Raw genomic sequence first — 20171 nt, forward strand, 5'->3', positions numbered from 1 at the left:
TCCAAAGTTTGAACAGACCTTTCCACAGCATCTCAAAGATGCTCCATAGGGTTCATGTCTGGTGAACAGGGAAGCCATTCCATGGTGGTAAAATTCGTGGCATGCTCTTCGAACCATGTTCTAGTCACCATGGCTCTGTGGGGAGGCACACTGTCCTGCTGGAACAGTCCATTGCCCTGTGGGGTACATGATGACCATGAAGGGATGCAGATGGTCTGCAAGGATAGGCGTTTAACCTGGACCATTCAGAGTTGCATCTAGATGTACCAGAGGTCCCAACGTGTGCCAGTTGAACATGCCCCAGACCTTTACCGACAGTCCACCTGGCTGAACAGTTCCTTGTTGACATGACGGGAGTATAGCTTAGTGCAGTTTCCGCCAGATATGCACCCTCCCGTCTGCTTAAAATAACTGGAAATGGGACTCAACGGACCAGGAGACCCATCCAATCATCCAAAGTCCAGTGCTGATGTTCTTTTGCCCAGTTGAGGCGTAGAGTCCTGTGTTGTGGTGTTAGAAATGTAACTCTGATGGGTCGGCAGCTCCCATACCTGCTGCAGCTAATATCCCCCAATGGTCTTGGTGGAGATGTTTCTGGCACCTCCCACTGTCACTCTCTGGTTGGCTGAAACAATGTGAGACAGATGTCAACGGCTACATTCGTCCACCATCTTTCTCTGCCCACAGCACTGTCCATGATGAGATGCTATTCCAGAAATGCCGTTTTCTCAATACACCCTTGATACTGTCAAATGGGGATAGTGCAGTTTCTGTACCACCTCCGTGATAGAGTCACCCATGCATCAGGCACCCACTATCATCCCTCTTTCAAAGTCAGTTAACTCAAGATGTTTATCCATTCTGACATCAAATTACTGTTTATATGAATGCAACGTTCCTATATACCTGTCAAGCAATGGATTCGTCCACTAGCGAGAGGGGTGACAGCATCGCGTTGCCCAGGAACTAGGTATCCCATGAATTCTGTCCTTTCACTAATGCTATGATTACAGTAAACACATTTGATAAATTTGAAGTACTGATTACGTTATCAAAGCATACATTATTGGGTTATTGGCGACAGAGTGCTACTTAGACATAAGGATAAAGAATTAGAATATGGTGAGTACACTGCATACAGAAGACACAGGAGGGGGAGATTATTCTCTTGGTAAGAGAACTCAGAATCTAAGGCAATACACTCAATTGACATGGGTAGCCAGTGCAATGTTGAGTTCAGTTTGGTGTGACATAACAGTGGGAAAAAAAACAAAAACAAAACTGAGATAAGAGGCATGCTATAGGTCAAATGGCTGTGATGAGCACAATGAACAACTCTACAGACAAACACAGTGGGCCAGTAAATCAGAATGACCTACACTGAGGGATTTCAACTTTTCAGACATTAACTGGAACTTATGTGCTAGTCACTTACATAGTAGCAAGACTTTTCTGGATTTAATGGCTGACTGTTTTCTACACTAGCATGTTAGATGGGCAGTGAGAGAAAGTAATACTCTTGATCTTATTATTACAGTAAAATCTCGTTAATATAAACTCGGTTTATACAAAGTACTAGTTTATATGAAGCACATACCATTCCCCTGTGAAAGGATAGGCTTTTCTATGTAAATATATTTGTTTATTATAAAATTCATTTAATAAGTATTACAAAGTTCTTTTTCACCCCGTGAGAAATAAATATTGTAATTTTGTATGTTTAATACAAATCTTGGCAGAGCGATCCGATTATTGTCCCCCCCCCGGCAACCTGGCTCCCTACTTCCTGAAGGATGGCACCGACTAGTTAGAAATTAGTTTTGTGTAAACAAAAGCAGTTTATGGTAGCTACAACGTCAAGTGCACTCTGAAAAACATCTTACTGAAGAATGAGTCATTAAATTAGCAAAAGAATAAAAAGTTTTTCTAAGTTGTTTACATGCACTCCCTCACTCTCCACGGGAATAAGGTCAGTTGCAATTGTTATCCCAGTTCAAAGAGTCTTTTGCCATCTATTTTTTGTGCCATTTTATCTGAACTGATGTCTTTTTTTTCGTAACTTGTGTCTTTAAATTAATTTTTGTTTATATTAAATATTAAATCTAATCTAGCAGTGTTATGGCGACAAAACATAAACATATAGATTTAAGCCTGGAAATTAAACTAAAAATTATACAAGAGGCTGATAGGATGGAAAGAAGCAAAACGGACATTGCAAAGGAATACAACATCCCTTTACACACTTTATCTACAATACTGAAAAACTGAAAAAGACTTGAAGAAAAGCATGACACTGGAGCAGCGATGAAAAACAGGAAACAAATTTGTGGTGCAAAACACGAGGAGCTTGAAACAAAACTTTTCGAGTGGTACCAACAAATGCATGCATCTAATTTGCCAATATCAGGTCTGATTTTGCAAGAAAAAGGCAAATTATCTAGCTCAGCAACATGTGATTAGCGACTTCATATGCAGCAGCGACTGGCTGCAAAGATTTAAAGACAGGAATAACTTGGTTTCGCGAAATGTTTGCGGTTAGTCTGGATTAGTTGACAAAGAAAAGGCTACAGACTGGTTGTGTTCTGTACAGTCCATCCTTGAAAAATATGAGGCAAAGGATATTTTTAATCTTGACGAGACAGGTTTATTTTATAATTTGTTGCCAAAAAAAACATTTGCTGTTCGAGGAGAGTCTTGTCATGGTGGAAAATTAAGTAAACAAAGACTCACTGTTCTGTTATGCTGCAATTCAGATGGCAGTACAAAACTACGCCCACCTGTGATTGGTAAGTTTTCCAAGCCAAGATGTTTTACAGCAGTTAACCAACTTCCCTGTGATTATGAGGCCAATAGAAGTGCTTGGCTTACAGTCAAAATTTTCCAGTCTTGGTTATCAAAATTGAACAGAAGAATGGCTTCAGAAAAAAGGAACATTTTGATGATTCTAGACCGTTGTACAGCACATTCTTCCCGGACACGTAAGTTGACAAATATACGGCTGTTGTTTTTACTCCCCAATACCACCAGTTTAATGCAACCACTGGATCAAGGCATTATTTATAACCTGAAGAGAGTATATAGAGCCTGCCTGATAAGGTACTTGATCCACAACATAGAAGGAGGGAACAATTTGCAGCCAAATTAGAATGTCTTGGGTGCTATCCGTAATCTTGTTATTGGTTGGGAAAGTATTACATCAAGTGTAATAATCAACTAATTCAGAAAGAGTAAAGAGTGACTTTGGAGAGAACATCATCGAAAAACATTGTTCAGCAGACAAATGTGATAGCAACAGTGAAGAATAGAGGAATTTGAAGGAGCATATGGATTTTGTTGGCAAATTTGAAGAGTTTTTGAAGGTGGATGATGAAGTTGCTACCACTGCAATGCCAACACCAGAAGAGCTGCTGGGTACCAAACAAAACGATGATGTTTTTGTTACCAGTGACAGTGAAGAAGCGCGCACACTGCCATCTAAAAAAGATGCCCAAAATGCATTGAACATAATAGAGAATGTGTTGGCCTGCAGTAACATTGATAGAGAAACAACTATTGCATTTGATAATGTCTGTGCTATAGTTAAAAATGCATGTAGGACAAAAACTGTGCAAACAACATTGGATTCTTTCTTTAAATTAGATTAATTTATTAAAAAGTTAATGGTTTGTATGTCTCCTTTTATATTAAGATTGTGATATTAAAATATTTTCATATCTGTTAATATTGCTTTTCTCTTAGTTTACCTTAGAAATAAAATACAATCTTTAAAAAATATGTATTGTTAGACAAGGCTTTTACTTTTATTTTATTTTATTTTTATTTTTGATATTATTATTATTTATTTTTCTTAGATATACAATATGTACCAAAAAAAAAAAAAAAAAAACAGTAAAATTTTGACACTTTTGGGGGACCTTGTTACTACAAACCTTGTTATTACAAAACATGAAAATTTAGGTCCCTTGAACTTTGTATTAACGAGATTCCACATGCATGATGAATATCCAGATAAAGGAACTAGATGGCAACAATCACAGTGTATTAATGTGGGATCTACTTAGAGATGTATCTAGTGTCAAAGTAAAGGGATGGGATATTGCTTTTGTAAATGCCACTACAATGATTGTAGATAATTTTTTATTCCTTTCAGTGGAATCAACAGGTGGTACCAAGTGGAAATTCTAAATGGGAAGAATTCAGGGAAGTAATTTTAATTACAGACATGTAGGCTTGACTTTTGTTCCAGAGAAAATAATGGAGTCACTGGTTAAAGAAATAATGAAGGACCACCCAGACAAGAATGCAATTATAATCACAGTATGGATTTGTTAAGGGACAATCTTGTCTTACCAATCTGGCTGGATATTATAATGCAATAACAAAGGGACTGGATGCAAAAAATAATTCTGACATCACGATACACAGATTTCAGAAAAGCTTTTGATGCTGTTCTACAAAAAAAGGCTGCTGTACAACTTGGAGCAGTGTGGCATTAAGGGCGAGCTATTGCTATGGACAAACAGATGGTTGAGTGGGAGAAGACAGAGTGGTTATCAATGGGCACTGCTCTTTGTGGACTAATGTTATTATTGGAATCCCCCAGGGTTTAGTGCTAGGCCCATTGTTATGTTCAGTATTTATTAATGATACTGATGAAGGGGTATTAGGCTTGGCGGGGCTGTTTAATGACAGTAGTCAGTGTGGGCTACTACAACAAGATCTAAAAAAAAAATTAGGTAGATGGGCTGAAAAATGGCAAATGGAGTTTAACATTGAGAAATATTACGTACTGCATACTGATAACAGTAAACCCAGATTAATGTACCAACTCTGTGGTGATACACTCAGGGTAGGGAAAATGAAAAAAAAAAAAAGACTGAGGGTAATTATGCAGTCATATATGAAATTCTCTGAGCATTATAGGTAGGCTGCCAGGAAAACTCATGGGGTTTTGTCAATGATATACAGGAACTGTGCTGACAGGGATAAGGAGGTACGTATCGCACTGTACAAGGCAATTGTTAGGCTGCATCTTGAGCACATGCATACAGTTCTACAGCCCTCATTTTAGAAAGGATATGGATCTTTTGAAATAAGTGTAGAGAAAAAACAATAAATTTGGTGAAGGGAACAAAATGATATGCTTACCAAGAAAGATTAGTTTCATAAATTGCACCATCTGAAAACTAGGCACTTTCAGGATGTGATTAAGGTTGGACAGAGTAAGCTGAATGCTGATGGCATTGTTACTCTTGCTCAGACAACATGGATAAATTTAAACTGAGGAAGAATGACTGCATTATAGATGTACAGAAATTTCTTTTCAGCCAGAGGGTGGTTGATTGTTGGAACAAATTTCCATCTGGTGTTGTGGATGTAGGAAGTGTTGTTTTTTACTAATTGGTCTTGCTTCACTAGTATTGGAGGGATATTTGGATACCTTTATGAATATTAAATATAATAAAAAAAAGGTTAAAATTATCAGTGAACACTCATCATTTGGGTGATCCTTATTGAAAGCTGTGCTCTTACTATTTTTCTCATTAATATCATTTTAGAATTTAAATACATGCAACTGCCATGCAAGCACAAATGAACTATTACACTATTTTTTATTATATTCACTTATTAATTTATTAAAAACATAAAATAACTGACCTGAATATCACCTTCTGCTTTCCTCTTCCTACTACTGTCATTTGATGAAGAATCTTTTGAACTTTCTTGTACATCACTAATTTCTTGCACAGTTGCACCAGGAGATTGTCCATGAACTAAAGTTTCACTTTCCTTCTGACTACAAATAGTATCGCCTGTTTTCTCATTATTACAAATACTTGGAACACTACTAGCCAAAGAAACTAACGTCTCTGCTATTTCATTGTCATTGGCAACACCAGGTGAGGATTTCTTACCAAGTGACACATCACAAGCTTTATTAGGGGGAAGGGCATTGTGACAACATCTATCAAGTTCTGATTTTGAGGTGGTTTCAGTTTGAGAAATTACACTATTAGTTTCCGACATAATGGGACCATTTTCAATAACTAAATGTGGCATGCTTGTTTTTGGGACTTTATTACAGCACTGAAAACACTGTGCCTTACCCTTTCTATTTCTATTACCTTTTTTGACTTCTGAGTTCTGCTTTAAATGTATGTTGACTTTTTCAGAAATTACATCATTTTCATTACCTTGAAGTTCATATACATATGGAGACTGATTACTTGGTTGCAATACTTTCTTTTTTGTACCTAGAACATTAATATGTGCATCCTGTCCAAAGTCTAAAACACGAACATGGGTTCTTTCAAATCTGTTCTTTCCAACTAACAAGTGTGCAGTACTAATCAAAGACTTAAGCTGAGGACTATGGCTATTTGGTTCTTTTAATGCAATTACCTGTACTGTAGAAGTAGAGGCACTATTATGTTCACTGCTAATAGATTTCACTGTTTCATGAAGACAAATTTCACTAGATGTTACAGAGGAGATAAGGTCCTGATCTGAAACAGATACATGGTGGTTTCTTTCTCTTACATTCCTTATTGCAGTTCTTCTTGATTTTCGTTTTGGTTTAGTAGCTTTCAAGGCTTTTATATTTTTTCTTTTTTTTGTTGTTTGGCATGATACTTGGGATACTTTCTCAGCTTAAGTAAATAAAAAAGTGAAGCAAATTAGAAATACATCAAACTTATTATTTTCATGATATATTCAAGTTTTTTTTCAAGAAAGTATGCAAAAGAAAGTTCACAAATTTTGAATAAACTAAAGCAAGAGACTCTCAGAGAAATCTTACTTACAAGAGACCTACTTTTAAATACAAATCAAGGTTAGCAAGCATGGAAATAAAACAATTATCTTTGTTAGAAAAAAGGCCTTGGGTGTAAGGAAACATGATGTGAAAGTTTTACTGTAATGACTGACAAACATGAGAATTAAAATCATAATTTTAACAAAATATAATAGTTACATAAACATAAATAAAACAGAAAATAGAAGGAAAGCAAAGTAAAAATAAAAATAATAAGACTGATGAATAAAAGTACTGAAATAAAATAAGAAGAATTCAAGGTGGAGTGTCTCTCTATCAGATGGAAAGAGTGCATAGCATACAGTAGTACAAATAGCGAAGGGTTCATTTGATACGTGGCTGTAATATGACAGGAATGATTGGGTGTGATAGTGTAAAAAAGAGAGGCTAGTGCTTGCTTGTCAGACTGCAAGATGGTAGCCTCCAAAATTGGATAGACACAGATCCTTCTGCTGCAATTCATAAATAGGACCTGCAGAAGAAATATGAAGTGCATCTTGCAATGAATGCTAGTGGAAGTCATGCAAGTAATCAATAATTTGGACACCGCAGTGAGAATCAGGGTTGTGCTGCTCACTCCAATAGTGTTTGTGTGCAGGCCACCTTACTAACTATGGGTCTGGGCACCTACACAGCACTTGTACTCTATTTAATCAAGCTGGGATTTAGAGGTCTATTAAGGATAAATAACTTGAATTTCTAGCGTAAGAGCAAATATCATCAAGTGCGATTACCCTTCCCATGTTCTAGATAAGTATAAGCTGATAGTGGCCCATGACCTTACCATCTATCCAAATTGGCCTTCATGAGATAGTGAGTCTTTGTCTACCACATACATTTCCCACTATCTTGAAAAAGGCCTCTGAGGTTGGGCAAATTCATATCTTAGCAATAAATAAACTCATACACCAACCATAAGAATAAGTATTTTACTGTAACTGAAAATTTACAAATTAAAATAAAATAAATAAAATTACTACACTATGTATTTACAAAAACTGATATATATAATAAATTAAATTATGTACATTGTGAAAACATTAAAACTGTAATAAAATCCTTGCAATAAAATATACTAAAATAAACCGGATTAAAAAGCAATAAGAAACCTGGAGCTTTCGGAAGCATCGGCTTCCTTCCTCAGCAGTAACAAAACTTCCTTATATAACAGGCTCACAGTACTTATACACATGGTTCAGTCGGCACATGGTCTGAACTGGAAGCGGAAACAGCTCGGGAGCATACCAAGCAAAACCGTTCATCCGTACTTAGGACAATGGTTTCAAACAGAGGATGCATACGCATACCTCTGTCCCTATTCATGATATTGTTGTCGGATAAACTGATTCGCAAGCTCTCGAGCCATTTACGGTCCCAGAACCCATGCGCTCAATCCACAATAACCGCATCCTCTGGGGAGATTTGATGCTGCCTCTCCCAAAAATGCTCGGCCACAGCAGACTTGTTGTAATCAGCGGTTTTTATAGCATTTGCATGCTCCCCCAGACGATCTTTGAACCATTGTTTTGTCTCACCCACATAACATTCCCCACAGTCCGGGCATTTTATCCTGTACACCATTCCACTACTCAGGTCCTTTGCTATTGGATCTTTTATTTGGGACACAACTGTGTGCAACCTCTGCCCGGAAAGCTGCACACAGCGTGTTTTATAACCATGCAAAATTCTCGCTAGATGCTTAGTAACGCCCGGATAGTAAGGAATGTATGTGGGAGCCACAGGAACAAACGGTTCCTGACGGTTGGACTCTGTACCTCTACTAAATCTGTCTATGATCCTCTCGGGGGGTATCCGCATTTTCTAAGGTCTGCTGTGACTCGTCTAATTTCACATACTTTGTCCTCAGAGGTAGTACATAGTGTGCATAGTGTTAGGGTCGAGGTAGTACAGTGTGACTCTGCTCTATCTAGTAGAGCTTTTACCACACTATTCTTATGTTGTCCAGCTTGTGCTGAACTATAATGGGTGTACTGGCCTCTGCACACTGGTTTTTTATACACTGAAGTTTTGAGCCTAGGGCCTATCCTAGAGACCAGTACATTTCCCACTATCTGGGCATTTCTGAGCACCTTGATAGATACTAGGATTCTATGTACTTATCATATGCAATGTCTGCAACTCCGTGGCAAGAAACTCCAGTCCACTATTTCCAAAGCAAAGTTACCCATCGCATAAGACAGATTTGTTTATCGTGTTAAATGTCCAGATTGTGGGATACATTACATTGGTGAGACTCTCAGGAGATAAGAAGACCATATCCTGGAGCATAAAGTGGGGGAGGGGCTATGCACACGGTCAATTTTGATTGCTCCACCACTGCTGAACATTACTGCCACAACGCCCAAGTTATCAACTTATGTGACCTCTGTCAGAACTCGTAACTCAAACCCTTTCATATTTCTACTATTGGCCCCATTATGACTTAAAATAGAGGGACCGAACACCACCCAATTTTAGAATCTACCATCTTGCAATGCAAAGAGCACTAGCACTGTGGCTTGAACATGCCATTCTGTGTCATCAGTTTCTGTATGTCTTATTGACCATTTCTTCTTCTTCTTCTTTCCCACTCACTGTTGGCATACAGCAACATATCACATGAGCTCTGCTTTTTATACTACTGTATGTGAGTAATCAATAATTTGCAAACATTATATTTAATGTTTTTAAAAATATTTTTCCATCTAGTTCGAAACCCAAGTAACTTGGTTCCTAATGATTGCTGTAATGTATGAAGCAAAATAATACATTCTAAATTATTATAAATAAAATGTGCTTTCAAAATGAAGTTTTAAAGCATATTTTATTTATTTATTTGTGATCTGTAGCTGTAATATGCCAGGAATGACTGGGTGTGATAGTGTTAAAAAAAAAAAAGAGAGAGAGAAAAGAAGAAATGGTTAATCAGAAATTAAAGTTGACATTTAAGCAGAGTGGAAATTATAACTTTTGATAACAATTTTGAGCAATATTCAATTGAAACTTTTGGTATACTAGAATGATTCATGCATTCATGTTCCATAAATTGGGAGATTACTGTATATTTACCTCACAATTTATGAAAGCCTGATTTATAAACATTCAATTTTATGAATAAGAGCTTTTACAAGAATTTATGAATTCAAAATTTGACCTTATGAACTTTTGTTTGTGCAATTGTGTGGTAGCATATTATCCTTTGACAGCAAAATGGGTAAGAAAGAAATACAACATTTATGTATATAACCAACGCTACAGACATACAATACAGGTAAGTAGTTTTATTTTGAAAATGAGTGTTAATCTAGAATCACAGCAGGCATGAACTTTTGTGAGACAGTAAATGAAGATTCAAGACATCACAAATAATGTGTTAAATTTAAGTATTTATTCAGTATTAGTTAACAGTGTATATACAATAATTTTAGGGTGGGGCTAAAGGCCAAGAGCTTTATTTGTTGCATTGTAAATGCAACAAAAATGTTTTTACTTGATATTTATTGTTTATTATTACATTTTTGCATCATTCTTCTGGCTCTAGTTAGCACAGAAAATGCTTTTACTGATATTACAGTGATATTAATGGTGATATTACGCATCACTATTACAATCCAGAATTTTCAAAAAAATAAATTAACACAGTAAAAAAGCTCAAATGCACAAACTTTGGGGCCAGACCACTACTAAATTTCAATATGAAACCTTATCAACAATTATACTCTCTTACTTATGGGCTGAGAAGTGGCAAGTTAACATTGACAATGCAAGGTACTGCATACGGAGAGTAGTAATGCCAGATTAATGTACAAACTCTGAGGTACCACACTCAGAATAGCGGAAAATGAAAAATATTGGGGGGGGGGGGAAGGGGTAACTGTGCAGTCAGATATGAACTGAGCAGTGCAGACAGGCTGCCAAAACAGCCCATGCAGTTTTATCATTGATATACAGTTTTGCTCCCGTATCCGTTGATTCAGTTACCTGTGGTTAACCACGAAAAAAACCCCTGAAAAACTTAACATGTACTACTCGCATGTCCAATATGATGCTTTTCCTTTATTTTTTACGATGTCGATTTTAAATCAAATAGCTTTCCTTTTTTTACAATGTTGCATATGGTTTGGTCACCAACATTATAAGGGTTCTTGAGAGATTTAACGGATGCACCATTTTCAAACTTTTGAATAATTTCAAGTTTTTGTTTAATTGAAAGCAGAACTCTTGCGTTTACCCATCGTTTTCATAATTGCTAAACACAAAAAAAAAAAAAAAAAAAAAAAAAAGAAAAAAAGTTACTATAAAAAAAAAAAATTGCGACATCCCTGACGAAATTTGACCTTTTGCGGTGTGATGGAACACAACAATCAACGCGATGCGTGGTCTCTCTTTTTTTTTTTTTTATTTTGAACGGTAGGTGTGAAGACAACGGGGATTGCAAGATAATAGGTACACTAATCTCCCAATGATGACTTATAACACTGGTTCTTGTCGCTTATTTACGACTTGCAAAATATGTTTTACCTCTTCTAGTTGTTACTTGAATTTTATATTTAATGTTGATAATGTCTTACTGTATGTTTCTTTTATCAATTAAACTTTATTATACGTACGTATGTACAAGAAAATCACATTATATATGGGATCAGCAGGTGTTTGCTTATATCCGTGGTTTCAGCCATCCACAGCAGATCTTGGAACGTATCCACCATGGATATGGGGGGAGGGGGGTCTTACTGTATACAGGAATTTTGCCAGCAGGGATAAGATGGGAATTATCCTGTTCTATAAGGCAATGGTTAGGCCACATCTTGAGTACTGTATTCGGGTCTGGAAGCCTCATCTTAGGAAGGATGTGGATCTGTTGGAATGGATGTAGAGAAGAGCACTGAGATTAGTGAGGGAAACAAAAGGTTGCTGTTATCTCTGCAAATTGTAGTACATGAAGACTAGGCACTTGTGAGGCAATCTGATGAGGTGTTTAAGGTTTTGAATGTATTGAGTAAAATCATTGCTAATGGAATTCTTCCCCTTGCTGAGACTACACACATAAGGGGGCATAAATTCAAATTGAGGAAGGATGGTTGCAGGACAGATGTACAGAAATCTGCCCTCAGCCAGTGGGTAGTTCACTGTTGGAAAAAAAACTTCCATCTAGCGTTGTAGAATGGGTAATTCAAATTAATTCAAGGAAGAATAGAAGAACTAAAAAAACTATTAGAAGGGATGGCCAGGTGATATGGGAAGTATTTTTTTTTGGCTGATGTTGTATAAGCTTGCCTCTTGCATCTTTTGCCACTACTAATATTAATACTATCAGTGGCATTAAACATAGTATGATGATTATACCCTTGCCCATAAGTGCCAATTCCCTGTAGTCACTGAACAGAGTTAATGACTGTGAATTACTGAACTTATAATTCATTTGAAAAATATGACAATTATGGAGTCATATTTTTAAAATGAATATGATTACAATTAAAAATATGACAATTAAGCAATAGCTTCCTTACATCCTTTGTGCACCTAGTACTAACTACACTGTAACAAAGACATGAAAAAAATTTTTCGACAACATCATCCCATCATGTCATTATGTCTATGAGAAAATCACTCCCAAATAGTGAACTCTCAATTTATGAACTATGTTTCAGGTGTTAAACTGGGAAATTACTGTATATTTTTTCTGAAGAACATAAAACACTCATTGTCTGATTTCCAGTTATCATGTCTTAGAATATTCCTTTAGTGAAACATACTATTCAAATTTAAGGCTATCATTTTATTAAATATACATAACATTCCATAATAGCAATACTAAAGTGTTTTCAAAGTATACACTTACTAGTAATGGTAGTGGTAATTGCAGTAGTAGCAGCAGCAACAGAACTGCAAGTTGAGTTCAATGGTTTTGGAAGAATAGGAGGAAAACCAAACTTTTTTGGCTCCAGGGTTATCATTGCTGGAACTCCATATGCATGACCTACAACCATTGTTATAGTCTTAGTATAGTGTAATGCTTGTGGAAATTAAAAACACACTTCTCATGTATTATTAACTGAAGAAACAAAAAAAAAAAAGGATATGAACTTAAGCTTATTACTTAAAATTCATTATATTAATAGCAACTCACAACAGATTACTGAAAGTCAATACTGCTCTAACTCTGATTACTCTATAATTAACTTATAGAGTTATTATTTCAAGCTAATTACTTATTTATAAATTGCTTAATTAATTAAAAATTGATCAATCCATTTACACTGATCAATTAATAATAATTAACTGAGAATTAATTAATTTATTTATAAATTAAGATAATATCCATAACAACATTTCTTCTGATGCACAAATAAATAAATGCATCAATTCACTTAAAAAATGCTTGTAACAGTAGGCGCCTCTGTAGCCAGATGGGAAGGAGCAGCAGTGCGTAGCACATGCTTCTTGATTAGACTGGGGTTCGAGCCCGTCACCACCAAATACGGAGGATGCGGAAAGGTCAGGGAATGACCACTGCATATCCCGGAGCAATATGGCCTTAGTTGCTAATGCTCCTAAAAATCAAATAACAACAACAACAGCTTGTAACAGCCAATTGCACAAGAAAATTTAAAAAATAAATGTTTAATAAATAAAAGCACAAAATTAGGAGAAAAAAATATAAATATTAAAATGAACTTAATAAAATCAGCTAAGAACTAATAAAAATAATTTATTAAGCATGATAAAACATACATAAAGAGAAGCTTTTCAAGCATAGTGGCAATTTAATTATGAGATGCCATACACATTTGAGTTGATAAAGATCAACTCAAAAATGTATATCATCTGATAATGGGTTAAATAACATAAATTGTTGTGTGACTACATGAAAACAACCATCTGGGGGTTAAAAATAAACAGAAAAATGAAGATAAAAATCAGTCAAGATGAGGGATGCAAAATGACATGCACTGAAAACAGCATAGAGTTCACCAGCAGTTGTCATGCTGCAAAATCATAACTTCCCCTTACTGCAATTGATATTGTGGTCCAATGTAAAAGTATAGGGTGCTTCAAACCACAAGCACAATTAATAATTAGACCAATTCAGTGTTATGGGAATTAAGTTGGACATACCATTCACATAAAAAAATGGTTGCTGAGAATGAAATTAGCACTACTAACAGTAGTGCTAATTTCATTCTGTAGTACTCTTCATTTCATTTCTCTACTGATAACAGCCACCCCATGCTTGAACATGATCATGAGGTGGCTCGTAGCAGTGGATGATTACAATAATTTCATGCCCCACAACTGAAACATTTTACCTATTAAATACAATAACTGAGTAAGCGGAGGAATGGGGTCTTTACAACACATCCAAGCCTTCTGCCAGCAAGCTGCATGCATATAATATGGTGATCACCCGAAATGCTGGCAAGATATAACAAGGAATGAGGGCAGTATGTGAAAATTTCATGGGCTTGAAATACAAGCCCATGAAATCATGGGCTTGTATTTCAAGTCTATCAAGAACATATGGAGTATACCCACACTTCACCAGGTCCATCCTCATCTTAGGAATTTCCATGTGTCTCTGTATATTGGAAATAACAATGTGTCGAATTGAAAAAACAATAAGCAGTGATTTGCAGATGCCCAGTGGCATGAATAGACCAACTGGTGGTAAACTGGTCAGTACATAGCTTTTTGAAAGGCTAATATCTCTAAGGTTGATTACCATATTAGGTGTATGCAGCTCCCTGGAAGGAAGCTTCCGTCTATTGTTACTAATTTAAAGATCCTCATTCTTCCATTTTTATGAAGTGGTCTTGTTTACCAGGCAAATGCCACAGACACAGTCTTCTACCAGTCCTGTGGGACTGGTAGAAGACTGTGTCTGAGCATAAAGAGTTAGTACAACTAATTTTACCCATTCTAACCTCAACATTTTTGGTATGAGCAGCAACCCATAACACTGAAGTGGTTGATCATATCCATAATTACCAATCATGCTTTTGGATGAGGCAATCAATATTTTTAGATTGGTCCCCAATATTAATCACAATAAGAGAACCCATATACACCTATTATGGAGGCTATGATTTTGCAATTCCCATACTCTTACTGATTCTAAAATCTTTTCCTTTTTTTGTTTTTAACATGGTTTTGTTTCAATCGGTCAATGCCATGTAGTCAGATGATAGATGCTGTATACATTTCAGCTGAATGGGTTAAATTCTCTTTGCATTTATTTCATTGCTTTTACTAATTTATTTTTATCAGTTATTAGCTAATTTTATTAAGTTTATTTTACTGTATATATTTTACCTCTTTTAATTTTACTCTCATTTATTAAAGGCTTATTTATTTTAGAATTTTCTTGTTTAGTCAGCAGTTTCAAGAGTTTTTAAGTGATGTGCTCCCAGATGCCAAAGGCCTTTTTGAAAAATATATGCAATGTTATTAAGAAATAAGAGTATACAAAATCAATAAAGGAGCAAAACAAATGGTTTTAATTGAAATAAAGAGGATCAGCTGTAGATAAACAACGATATTTGTTTTAAAAAATAGTTAAGGGTCCTGGAATAGAGAGAGAGGGGGGGAGAACTATGGCATGAGTACCTGAACTAATATTCATATCTGCCTGCAGGTCCTTTTCATTCTCTACCACTGTCAGTGTAGTACCACAGAGTTGATACATTACTCGGGGGTTACTGCTTCCCATATGTAGTACTTTACATTTGTCAATGTTAAACTTCATTTGCCACCTCTCAGCCCATCTGCTCAACTTTTCTAGATCCTGTTCCAGTAGTGTACTGTCATTAGTATCCTTAACAACCCTGCCAACCTTCATATCATCTGCAAACTTGGACATTAAACTTGATGTACCATCACCAATATCATTTATAAATACAGAAAACAACAATGGATCCAACACTGAACCCTGAGGGACTCCACTAATGACATTAGTCTACAATGAGCAGTGCCCATTGATTACCACTCTCTGTCTTATTCCACTCAACCATCCCTTTATCCAGAGCAGCAATTTGCCTCCAATTTGTTCAGCAGTCTTCCATGTGCAACAGTATCAAAAGCCTTTCTAAGATCCAAATATATGATATCAAAGTTATTCCCTACATCCAGTTCCTGTGACCACATCATAGTATCCAATCAAATTGGTCAGGCAAGACTTTCCCTTAACAATATGCTGTGTCCGAGCTATAACCGAAGTCTTGTCTAGATGATCCTGCAGTGCTTCTTTAACCAGTGCCTCCATTAATTTTTATGGAACAGTAGTTAAACTAACAGGTCTATAATTACTTGTGTCGCCCTTTGATCCTCCTTTGTGAATTGGGGTCACATTTTCAAAACCCCAGGGGCTCACATTCTCTTTCTTGGTGATTCCCTTCTACTTCTCTCTCTCTCTCTCTCTCAGGGTAACTTGGAATTTTTTTTTTTTTTGGCTGGTGCAGCATAAGCCTCAGGCTTCCTTGCACCATATAGCTGCTAATAATAATAATAATAATAATCTCCAGTCCATGGGTACCTCCCCTGAGTCCAAAGAAGCTCTCATAATTATGGCTAAGGGCTTGCTTACTTCCTTTGCTACCTCCTTTAATATAACTGAACAGATCCCATCCACTCTGGGTGCCTTTTTTATGTTTATCTTCAACAATTTCTCCTCCAATTTCCTCTCAGTTATTACAAAATCATCTAGCTCACTGCCAGAGTTTAATTCACCTCTAGCATTCCCCTCCCTGAATAACTTGCCAACATCAGCTGTTGTTGCAACAAACAAGAATTCTTGAGATGTGTGCAAGCATTACTTTTACCCTTATCATCAGATAAATATGGATCTATATTACCCATCTCATCCCCCACAACTAGCAGTTCTCATAACTTCAAGGTATCCTCAATGATACTGACAAAAATGCTCAACGTGGACTAATATTATTAGTGGAGTTCCTCAGGGTTCAGTGTTGGGTCCGTTGTTGTTTTCGGTGTTTATGAATGATATTGATGATGGGCTATCAAGTTTAATGTCCAAGTTTGCAGATGATACAAAGGTTGGCAGGGTTGTTAAGGACACTACTGACGCTATGCTGCTGCAACAGAATATGGAAAGGTTGAACAGATGGGCTGAGAGGTGGCAAATGAAGTTTAACATTGACAAATGTAAAGTACTACATATGGGAAACAGTAACCCCAGAGCAACGTATCAACTCTGCGGTACTACACTGACAGTGGTGGAAAATGAAAAGGACCTGGGGATAATTGTGCAGGCAGATATGAAGTTCTCTGAGCAGTGCAGACGAGCTGCAAGAGTAGCTCATGGTGTCTTGTCAATGATAAAGAGGAATTTTTCTAGCAGGGATAAGGAGGTGATTATTCCCTTGTATAAGGCAATGGTTAGGCCACATCTTGAGTACTGTATACAGGTCTGGAGGCCTCATTTCAGGAAGGATGTGGAGCTGCTGGAACGGGTACAGAGAAGGGCAACAAGATTAGTGAATGGAACAAAGGATTGCTCTTACGAAGAAAGGCTTAAGTTTTGCAAATTACAGAGTCTGGAGACTAGGCACCGGAGAGGTGATCTGATAGAGGTGTATAAGGCTTTGAATGGTTTGAGCATGCTCAATGCCAATGGGATTCTTCATCTTGCTCAGAATAATCAGCTCAGAGGGCATAAATTCAAATTGAGGAAGGACGGCTGTCGGATAGATGTGCGGAAATTTGCCTTTGGCCAGCGGGTGGTTGGTTGGTGGAACCGACTTCCATCACTTGTTGTTGAAGTTGATAGCCTAAACAAATTTAAAGCTCAACTGGACAGGTATTTCGAACGAAAGGAGGGGTGAAATGGGAGTGGTGTGTGTTTTTTTTTTTTTTTTTTTTTTTTGGCTGATGCTGACTAAGCTTGCTTTCTTGCATCATATGCCTCTACTAATGCTAATGCTAAATTCTTGCACCACTGTTGTTCAAATGAATATTCTTCTACCTGCAAGTGGATCATGCTGATAAAAATTTTCCCCCTACAGCCTTGCAGACTCCCTCAAGTCTTGAGTTAATCCAGCATATAATCCCTCTTATTGTGTCTGGGCAGAACTGAAGACAGATAAACATTCTGACCTAATTTGCAGCCTTTTTTCAGCATGGTTCAATATTTATCAAACAACTTATGAAGTTGTGTTTGCTTAATATTGTTAGTCCCCGCATGAATAATAATGCTCTCTTAACTCCCTTTAAAATCTTAGTCTGTTGGTAACATCATCAATTGTTGCTCCCGGTAAACACGCCCTGGTTCTGATCAACCTATCTTTATTACAAAAAATGTTACACTGGTTTCCTGACAATAGAATCTCCCAATAAAACTAAATTTCCTTCAACCAGAGCAGCATGCACTTGCCTATTCTGTTCTGGGACCTGAATCAGAGGTGAATCACTTGATGGGTTACAAGGTACTTGAGTCCCTAATGAGCTCCCAGTTACATTTGCTTCTAGAGCAAGCCCCATTTCTTCAGTGACTCAAATTCTTCTAGTAATGCACCAAGTTATGCCTGCCAGCATAGAACCTATGCAGTGTGAGTTAGTTGGAAGCAACGGTATAATAAGACTGGGCATAATATATAGACCAAAGGATCATAAAGAGTATGACAAAAGTCTCATGCAGATAGAATGGGAAAATGAGTGTGAATGTCTTATGATGGGTGATTTCAATCTTCCCCTAATTGATTGCAATAAGTGAGAGATAAACTCACCATGGAGAAAAATTTTTTAAAATAAACTAGATGATTATTATTTGTACCAGCATGCCAGAAAAAATACTACAGGATAAGAATATCCTTGATCTCATCATTGCCTGTGAATCAGATTTCATCATAGGGCTTACAGTACAGGAACCACTGGCAGGCAGTAATCATGCAGTTGTTTTTTGGAAGATGAAGAAAGCTGTTGTGGTAGTTAAAGGTAAAGGCACAGGTTTTAATTTCAGAAAGGGAGACTATGGCAGTTTAAGGCTCTGTAGAGCCTTAAACTGTAATCATCCTTAAACTGGCATCTATTAAATGGGCAGTTTTCAGGGGGAGAGTGAATACATTAGAATTATGAAATACCTTTAAAATAATAATCACTGAAGTCATGAGCACATATATACTACTAAGAAAATATAGCACGAAGAGGATGCCAGTCTAATAGAGCAGAAAAGATGGCATGGAGAAAGTTACAGAGCAATGAAAAGTACTGAAGCCTACAGCAGCTACAAGTTGATCCTGTAACAGTACCACAGATCCTTAAGGTTAGAGGGTGTGATGTAAAAATTTGCATATGACATAACGATTGGGAGTGTCATTAATGATCAGTGCCAAGAAGTGCTCCTTCAGGATGAATTGAACAGGATTCAAAAATGGTCAGTAAAGTAGCAGTTATGTTTTAATGCAGCAAAATGCAAGGTCTTACACTTGGGGAATAGCAACCTCAAAATAACTTATACACTTGGCGAGGCTGAATCAAAAACAATAGAGGAAAAAAAGGGATCTGGGAGTTATGATACAGGCATATATGAAGTTTCCTGAGCAGTGTAAACAGGCAGCCAGGAAAGCCCATGGTATCCTATTGATGATTTATTGAACAATAACATGTAGAGATGGGGGGGGTCATGATCCCACCGTGTTCAAGTATGGAGACCTCATCTGAAAAACAGACATTAAGCTCTTGAAAGGATCCGAAGACGGATAACTCGCATAGTGAGATCTCAAAAGGACAACCGTATGAGGAAAGGCTTTGCTTATGTGGGCTACAGAGCTTGGCAACCTTAAAGGGGAACCTAATTGAGGTTTATAAGGCTCTGAGAGGGGTTACTAAAATAAATGAAGGTGGAATTTTCACTGTTATAAAGAATTCCAGAACTAGGCACCATAAATTCAAATCCATTCATTACTTTCATAAATTCAAATTACAGGGGAAGAGGCTTAGACTAGATTGTAGGAAGTTTTCTTTTAGTCAGTGAATTACTGGAACAAGTTGTTGCCTCTGTAGGTAACTGAGGCTGACAATTTGAAGACATTCAAAGGTCAACCGAATAGTTATCTACATAAGGAGGGAAGCACATAATTTGTTTTGTATTTTATCAGATACTTTTTTTTATTTTTGGTTGGTTGGTTGGTACGGCAAAAGCCTGTGGATTCCTTGCGCTATATGGCTAATACCAATACTTGAGGCAACAGGTATGTTGTAAAGGGTCCATATCCCACTTTGATGTCTGATACTGATTTATTAGTGTCTTCATACAGTGAAAATAAAAGGAAATCAATCCTTAATGATTATAGTAATGTTTGTAGGTATTTTATTCTGTTAACAGTTGATAAACAGATATGAT

The sequence above is a fragment of the Mastigoproctus giganteus genome, chromosome 7, assembly GCF_048544385.1.
Source record: "Mastigoproctus giganteus isolate SK-2022 chromosome 7, ASM4854438v1, whole genome shotgun sequence".
NCBI classification, from domain to species: domain Eukaryota; kingdom Metazoa; phylum Arthropoda; class Arachnida; order Uropygi; family Thelyphonidae; genus Mastigoproctus; species Mastigoproctus giganteus.